Below are 8,691 nucleotides of genomic sequence, written 5' to 3'. Positions count from 1 at the left end.
TAGCATCTCAATCTTTTTATTCATAAATCTATTCTAAATTTGTGTATTCTACAATTAAACAGTTATAGATTGTAAAAATCTAACGTTACTGAAAAGATGAAAGAAAAGAAAATGTCATTTTCACACCACAGCCTAGGGATAATATCCAATCAAGGACCATTTTGTATTCAATATTTGCATACATGATTTAATTGTTTTAACTTTTTGTGAGTTTCGTATTGTTTTATCGTGTCTGTAAAGTTTTTTACAATAATTTAAAAAATAAAATTTTTGTATTGTTTAGAAATTGATTTAGTTACTTTTGTTACTATTATCTGCTTTTGCATTGCTACTAGCCAAATTTTGGCTGTGAGCATTTATTTTATCTATATAAAAAATGTGGTTACCATTTACCATTGCCCATTGGCAATATAATCACATTACGATTTTATCATTAAATGTAGATAAAATAATATGCATAAATAGAATCGGTGCATGGAAAGTGTGACATGAATGTAAATATGTACTAGTACATTGGTTGGTAATTGGAGAAAGAAAAAACATTACTCCATTAAATAAGGAAGTGTATTTAATGTGTATGTTGGTAAAGTGATGGGGAAAAGAGTTAGCATCCATAAAAAAAGGATTTGCTAATTGACTAGTTTTCAAACATCAATTGCAATTTGGTGGGTCACCTAACTTAACGATGTTTGCTCTACAAAAAAGTTATTTCATGTCCATATAGTTTTTATTATAAATTTTTTATAATTAGTAATTTGTTGTCAAGTGGACCAGATAATACCTGGAAAAGCAGTATTCTGGCAGTAATGGTGGACAATCCATTTCCTTCGAAAAAAAAAGAAAAAGATATTGATTACTAACATTTTTTGTTTTTATTACTATTAAAAAATGTAATTACAAACTTTTGGGTTGAGCTCAATAGTTAAATAGTTTTTCTTCAAGTACAATGATTACCAGCATTGTGTAGCAGAGAACTAAAGTGTATAATGCTAATATTTTTCGACATTTTAACGATGACTTGCAACTTAATTGGTAAAACGTTGCAATCTTTTTATGTTTGGCAAGTCATGTGCACACTACCGATAAGATCGGAGTCGAGCATAGTGTATATGCAGGTTCTGGAAGTCAGTGCAACGCTAGTTGTGCCTAGCTAGTAGTGTGCCAGTGTCAATTGTTGAATTGGCGGTATGATATATAATTAGTAAAAAGCCGAAAAGTCATAGACAATTCCATCCAAAAATTTATTATCACTACATGTATTTTAAATCAGAGTTGTATGTAATTTTAAATCAAAATTGAAAACATTTGGTAGTATTCTATTTTAACTATACTAAGAGATTGTGAGTCTTGTGATATTTTGGTTAAAACACTAAAATGACGAGAAATTAAATATTTATCCTAAAAAATATAGTAATATATAATCCAAAAGACAGATAATAATACATGAATGTTGATCTAATAATATACTCCATGTGATTAAAGATCTCAAAGTAAATATATATGATTAAAAATCTCTAATTTGAGTATACCATGAAAAAAGAAAATAAAACAATGGAAAATTTTTAAATATTGGGGAACAAAAATAGCGTCAGTGTTAAGGCAACAGTGTGTATCGTAAACTGAGGCAAGATTGTTGGTTTGTAGCCCGTGAATCTCAAGCTTTGATTAATTTCATGTCAAACACGTCTTCACATTTGTCTCGCAATCAATACAAACTACCCAACATAACTAACTTTATATAGCTATAAATAAATAAATGATGCTCAACTATTCTAATTAATGAAGCCTCCTCGAAATTTCCAAGCATAGTTTTCCTCGATTACTTTTTATGCTACTCCCCAAGAGATATTTGTTTTGAAGAGAATGTTAGGTCATCTGCGACGTCATCGGAAAATATAGAGAATCTCACCGCCAAACCGGTGGTGTGACGGGAGGTGTGTAGGAGTCAACCGTGAGACTCTCGTGTGAGTCGGTGTGACAGTTCGCCGCCATATGATGCCTCGCGGATTGTCATACTAAACTTTTTAATCATTTAAATATATAAATAAATATAAAAATAGCTTATATACTAGGGGTTATCATACATCAATTGCAAGTTAAGGATGCTTTCTTTTTTTTGGTACGATAAAAAATTTTATGATCCGAATATATTATTAATAATTATTTGCAATTAATTAGTATACAATATAATATGGATTCTCTTCTATCCTTTGACATCCTTATTGGAATCCAAACAGTAATTGTCTCTTTGTTGACAAGTTTGAATGTATAGACTATTGTAAGTTCGAATAAGTTTGTTATAAATAAATGATTAGTTAATATGGAGTTGGAGTTGGAGTTGGACTTGAATTTAAATGCGCTATTCTTTTCTTCTGCATTATTCATTTTGTAATATAGCTATTATTAGAGCATTATATATACCAATAAACAATAGACTCTAGATATTATATTCCCTCGTTTTTTCTTAGGGAAAAAGTAATTAATTGTCTTTATACTTTTTAAAAGTAAATTTAGTTTCCAATCAACCTATATTAAATCGCAGATGCTAGTGAATAAGGTTTTTTCAAAAAAATATACTCCAATAATGATCCTCATTTATCTTTGTCACGGTACATGTTATTCGAATTCTCAATTTATTTGAAAAAACATTTTACCAATATATTTCTCTTAGTAGTGAAAATTATTTGTTCTGAACCCTACTCATTCACACTATTTTTCAATTAAAATATTAAGAAAAGGGGGGAGGAGCATGAGAGAGTGGGTGGGCTCAACAAAAATGAATGATTATATCCAAAAATAGTGGTGGATGTAATAATGGTACTATTAGATGGAGTTGCAAAGCTGTAAATGAAAGGAGCATTTCTTCAGAAAAAAACTTTAATTCTTAAAATAATCAATAAATTTTTTTATTTATTTCTGTAGATACGGTGTTTTAAACCCCTGCCCAATCTATTCTTTTTCTTTATAAATAATTTTTTTAAAATAAATGAATAGAAAGGTAAGTAAAGACGGCGTCAGGATAACTCGAACTCAAAATCTTTGGTTACCTTTACGACAATTCAAGCACATCTATATATTCCTTATGAGTTTATGTACTTTAGAAAATCATCCAGTGCAGTACCAAAAATTTGACGAGATAAGAAAAAGTAGAAAACTGAATATGAAGCTTATGACTTTTTCTCGTTGCATTGGATTGAATCATGATATTGCCCCCACTTTTGGCCCCCAAACACATGAATCCTCCAAACCTCTTTATGCCACCTTTTCTAAAAGGAAAGTTAATCATAATAAACAAAAAAATATAAAAATAATAGTTTAAATATAAGAGATTTATAATGTTACATACTTTATTCTTTATTTGGGCATTATTCGTGTGTACTATTGCCGTTTAGTTCACGTTAATTTAGATATTTATTTGAGTAAATGACTGAATAAATTATGACAGATGGTCAAATTATGATTCATTCTATACTTATAAAAAATTAAATTATGGTTCATCCTATACTTTAAAAACTAAAATAGTAAATCACAAAATTTACTACTACTATTTTTGCAATTATCTCATCCATCAATTGTCCAGCAAAATTTACAATGATGTGACAACCAATTTTAAATATATCATACACCACATAAGCATGTATCACTATCCTTAGAAGGAGAGTTAACAGATCTAATTTAGCCAAAACATTTACACATATTTTAAGTTGCGTATTTTGTCAAAAATGAAATAAATGAGATAATTTTGAATATTACTACTAGTAAACACTTTGTGATTTATAATTTTGAATATTACGTTTTAAAAGGCAGGATAAACCAAAATTTGACTGTATTTATTTGGCAACTAATCCTATTTATTTTGATTGTAATACCTATAACTAAAATTATCATTAACATCGTTAATTTTACAAATGTCCAATCAAAGCTCATTTTACTAAATTGACAACTATATTGCGAGTAGCCATGATCTCAATATATTCACATGAGAAAATCTTCTGGAAATGAATATCACACCAGTGAGACTTTTCCCAATGAAACAAATAAAAAAATTCATACTCATATCGTAATATAGAACCATCGATTGGAAAATGATCTCTCTCTGTTTACTCGAAGTTAGCATTGTACCTTATACGTAGTGAGTGACGCAATACACACAGCCGTAACATTACTAGTCAAATGGAATATACAGTAAATTGTTCAAGAAAAACAGCTAAGTCATGGGTTCTTTACATTAATTCCACGGTCTTAGCGTGTGTGTATTTTTTTTTTTATTTAAGTATAAGGTTCTTCCCATATTCGGGTATGTATTCTCTGTTCATGTCATATACTGTTTCCGTTCTTTATAAATTGAACTTAATTTGCCAAGGTATTAATTTTGGATAGTAACATTTGCAAATATATTATGAGTTCCACTAACTTCGCTGTAATATTATTTGAGCTGCTTTTTAGCTATTTCAAACTTTTTTGGACGAAAATACCCTCACGCTCATGAAAGATATTTCAATCTATTTATTTTCTATTTTTTATTAGTTTATGGTAAAAGATGTAACTAAATTGATATATTGAGATTAATATGTTGTGAACTAGTAGTGTTTATAGAGGAAAAACTGTTAATTTTTTTAATGTAACAAATTGACAAAAATAAAATATTTTAATAACAAAAGGAGTAAAAGTTTTAGTCAATTTACCAGAAAGAGGAGTCATGAATCATTTCCGTGTGAATGTTAGCTCCATTAGGAACTTTCTTTAGATCGGTTTCTAGACTCTTATTTTTAAAAATTCAATGAATAAAAAGCTGTAAATTGTTTGTTTATGTATTTGTAGAAAACGTCTATTTCAAATATATAGATATTTTGAGGATTGATAACGTCCTTAGTCCATAATTCATTAAGTGAAGATGTATTAAAACATAGTAGTATTGAATTTTCATAAACTCTCCCATTTAGACATGTTATAATTAAGAATTTGAAAATATTTGATCTATATAACATTATTCTTTTATTTCAAATATTTATTTATAATTAATACCTTATAAAATGTTATTGATATCTCTTATTTTATAAATTACGTTATATTGAAACGTGGTGTTTTTTTTTTCATTTTAAAGAAGATAATAATGAACACACGATTTAGAAATTTTATGGCAAAACGACGTTGCCGAACATCTTATCCACTTATCATCTTATAACTATAAAATATAGTATCAAAAATCTTAGTTTCTAGACAATTGGCCCCTTTTATATTTATTTACAGCAGAAGTAGATTAACAATACTTACATTTGAAGTTTATTTTCTTTGACTTAGGTTATATGATTATGTGAACAAAAAATATCACTGCTTCTAGATGAAACGTGTAGACGTATGTTTGCTACTCTTTTACTAATCAGTTGATCGCAATATCTTCCGTTGACAAAATCCAAATTTATTGTTATCCTCTATATAAAATTAATATTTAGCTTAAAAAACAATACTATTCAACTATCATGTAACACAATCGGTAGCTCACACTTTTAATAGTCAATTAGGAAAATTCTAGAAATATTAGCTTGCGTGCTCAATGACGTTTCATCCGTACGAATTTACACTACATAATTTGTTTTTAAAACATATTTTATCGATATGAGATTATTTATATAATCGATCGCAGATTTAAAAAAATAAACTCGTAGGGTCAGAACTGTTGGTTGAAGAAGGTCATTACTAACTTACCGACATCATCTACCACTATTTAGTCGATGAAGCATTTTTTTCTTTTTGTTACTATCTGAATCATAAATCACATAATAAAAGAGAAGGATTGGGACTGAGGATGCGAAATTGTCGTAAAGTTGGATGCCGATTTGTGTAGTTTTCGTCAATGCTCTTTGGACCGACAATAGTGTCGATCGACCCGCACTTGTCATATGATGATAGCATATTAAAAATCATTAACTTATGCATAGAAAAGCATTATAGCATATTAAAAATCATTAACTTAGGCATAGAAAAGCATTAATATATTACATAAATTAAAAAAAATCATGATTTTCACTTAATGCGTAATGAGAATGTCTATCCTATAATCAAATCCTAATGCATATCACTCCATGAAAAATATGAATTGCTGGTTCCATTGTTATTGTTTTAAAAATATTGCTATATCATATATACATAACCATATATCATGGTCATATTGATATTAAATAACACAAGAGACTATTTTTTTTTATTTGATACCTTTTGTTTGACCTTAATTTATAGCGAGTAGTGTACGTGTGTCGGTGTGTGTGCTCAATTAAGCAATCAATACTACATTTTTTATTCAAAACAAATGACAACATATTTTTAGTAGTATGCATTAAATTAATACGGTATCCAATTTAGACCCCCATATATCTCGTTCCAATTTTTCTAATCTGAACCAAATCAAATTGAAAATTAAATTTGACTTACTTTTCATCAACGAAATTTCGTTGATTTCTTCCATGCGAAATGTCAATAGTCTTACTCCACAACTAACAATGAAATTATTAGACTATATATACACACACAAACACATCAAAATAATTTCATCATTCAACTCTCATCTCAACATTACTCAAAAATCAAAAACCATTCCCATTAATTATTAATCCTTCAATTTTTCAATTAACCATCCCCATATGATGATGAAGAGGAGTAGAGACGGCGACGACGACGACAACGTGGCCAACTTCCTAATGCTATTATCTGCCGCCGCTGCGGCCAACCATGGCAGCAGCGGCGACAGAGTCCTTGCAGGTGAAGATTCATCGCGAATCTTCACATGCAAGACATGCAACAGGCAGTTCCCGTCGTTCCAGGCGCTCGGCGGGCACCGCGCCAGCCACAAGAAGCCGCGTCTGGGCGGCGGAGAGCCGCCGTCGCCACCGAAGCCGAAAACGCACGAGTGCGGCATCTGCGGGCAGGAGTTCCCGTTAGGTCAAGCCCTTGGAGGCCATATGAGGAAGCACAGAGCGGCTGTGGTTGATCAGAACCACCATGAGGCGGCGCCGTTCTCACTTTTTCCGGTGGTGAAGAAAGCCAACAGCAGGAGGGTTTTCTCTCTCGATCTCAATTTGACTCCGTTAGAGAACCATTATTTTTTTGTTGCTTCTTCACAAATATAATTAGTTCTTAATTTACATTTTTTTGGTATTTTTTTGTATATGTTGTTTCATTTCTTTTTAAATAGGAATATTGATTTTTTCAAGTATTGATTGTCTCTTAAGATCTATTTATATATGCATGATCTACTAATTAATCAAGCTGTTATTATAGCAATAATTACTATCATATAGATTATTGTTATTGTTATATTAACGTTCATCTTCAAACTAAAAATGGTAATTTTGAATATCCAGAAAGGATTTACACACAGATAACACATAGAACCGTATTATTCATTTGACTATAGCTATGCAAGTTGTTATTTTTTCTATTTATTATAAAGTTCAAATTTGACTTATATCATTTCAATTAATTTTGGTACATAGGTTTGACAAAATAAGCATATGGGCGTTGACATATAAATAGTGACAGATAATAAATTGGATTTCCCATATTTACATAATTAGATATATCCAGCATGAAAAATAAATTAATGTTTACAACTTTTATATATGGCTTTCTCATCCTCTAACAACCCAATAAAATCCATTAAAAATGAACTCATTATGTGAGATACAGTATATAAAATTATGGAGGTCTACTGAAACAAAAATAAAAATATAAAGTATTTTAAGATGGGTTGTCTGTGTTTATGGAGCATATAAAAGTATAATAATTAATGCAGTTCATATTAATATGTAGTATTTCTGAATATCTACATTTGTTAAATTTTTTAGTATTAGTTACGGAGTACTATCATTTATTATTAATGGCCACCATGTAATGATCGAGTCTTTATTAAACATATAACCAATTATTGTAACAATATACATATTTTTTAAATTCAAATTGTATCTTAAATATGTACAGTAATTATGTACAAGGACACCCTTTTTTATTGAAAAATAAACATAAATTTTAAAGGCCGGACTCAAATCCTTCACTTTTGATCTGAGCATCGAACATTCTACCTTTCGGCCAACACACGTACAACTTCATAATACTATTATACTTTGTTGCTTAAACTATCAAAGCATTGACTTTGTAACTATTCAATCCTTAGAAATTCAAGCCGTCTCCAGATCAATAATAGGGATTGAAAAGGTACAAGCTTTGAGCTATCTGGTCCATAGCCTTCTAACTATGCTACCACAACCAATATGTGAAAGCAATTGAACTTAATGACAAATTTAGAGGGAAGGAACAACCACCTTTGAAGGCCATAGTGAGACCTTAATTATTTCTTAAGACTAGTCGAAAATATTATAACCATCCACAGTTTGAAGAATATTTGAAAAAAAGAGAGAAGACTTCGAACAACTTCACAAGAGCATCTCCAATGCAAATAGGCCAGCCATAGGCCAACCACTCTCTCTTTGCCACGTCAGCAGCACTAAAAATCCACCTGCCACATCAGATTTAGGCCAGTCATAGGCCAGCCGCAATAAAAATAATTCAAAATATACTATATTTACGGAATTAAAATTACGATTAAATTACGTAATTAAATTTACGACACAGATACGGGAAAATTAATCCATTTCATTCAAAAAAAGTACAAAGATTAAAAAAAAAGTACATGATTTT

General features: G+C 30.0%; 1 pseudogene; it reads left to right on the top strand.

The window, feature by feature from the left end:
- Positions 1 to 6,527: 6,527 nt before the first annotated feature.
- LOC125202549 (zinc finger protein ZAT11 pseudogene) lies at positions 6,528 to 7,207 on the top strand (annotated as a pseudogene).
- Positions 7,208 to 8,691: the final 1,484 nt, after the last annotated feature.

This window comes from Salvia hispanica, chromosome 2, assembly GCF_029641045.1.
Source record: "Salvia hispanica isolate PSC_SH4W2 chromosome 2, Shi_PSC_v1, whole genome shotgun sequence".
NCBI classification, from domain to species: Eukaryota; Viridiplantae; Streptophyta; class Magnoliopsida; order Lamiales; family Lamiaceae; genus Salvia; species Salvia hispanica.
The sequence above is the reverse complement of the archived record's forward strand: the minus strand, read 5'-3'. Positions and strand labels throughout refer to the sequence as shown.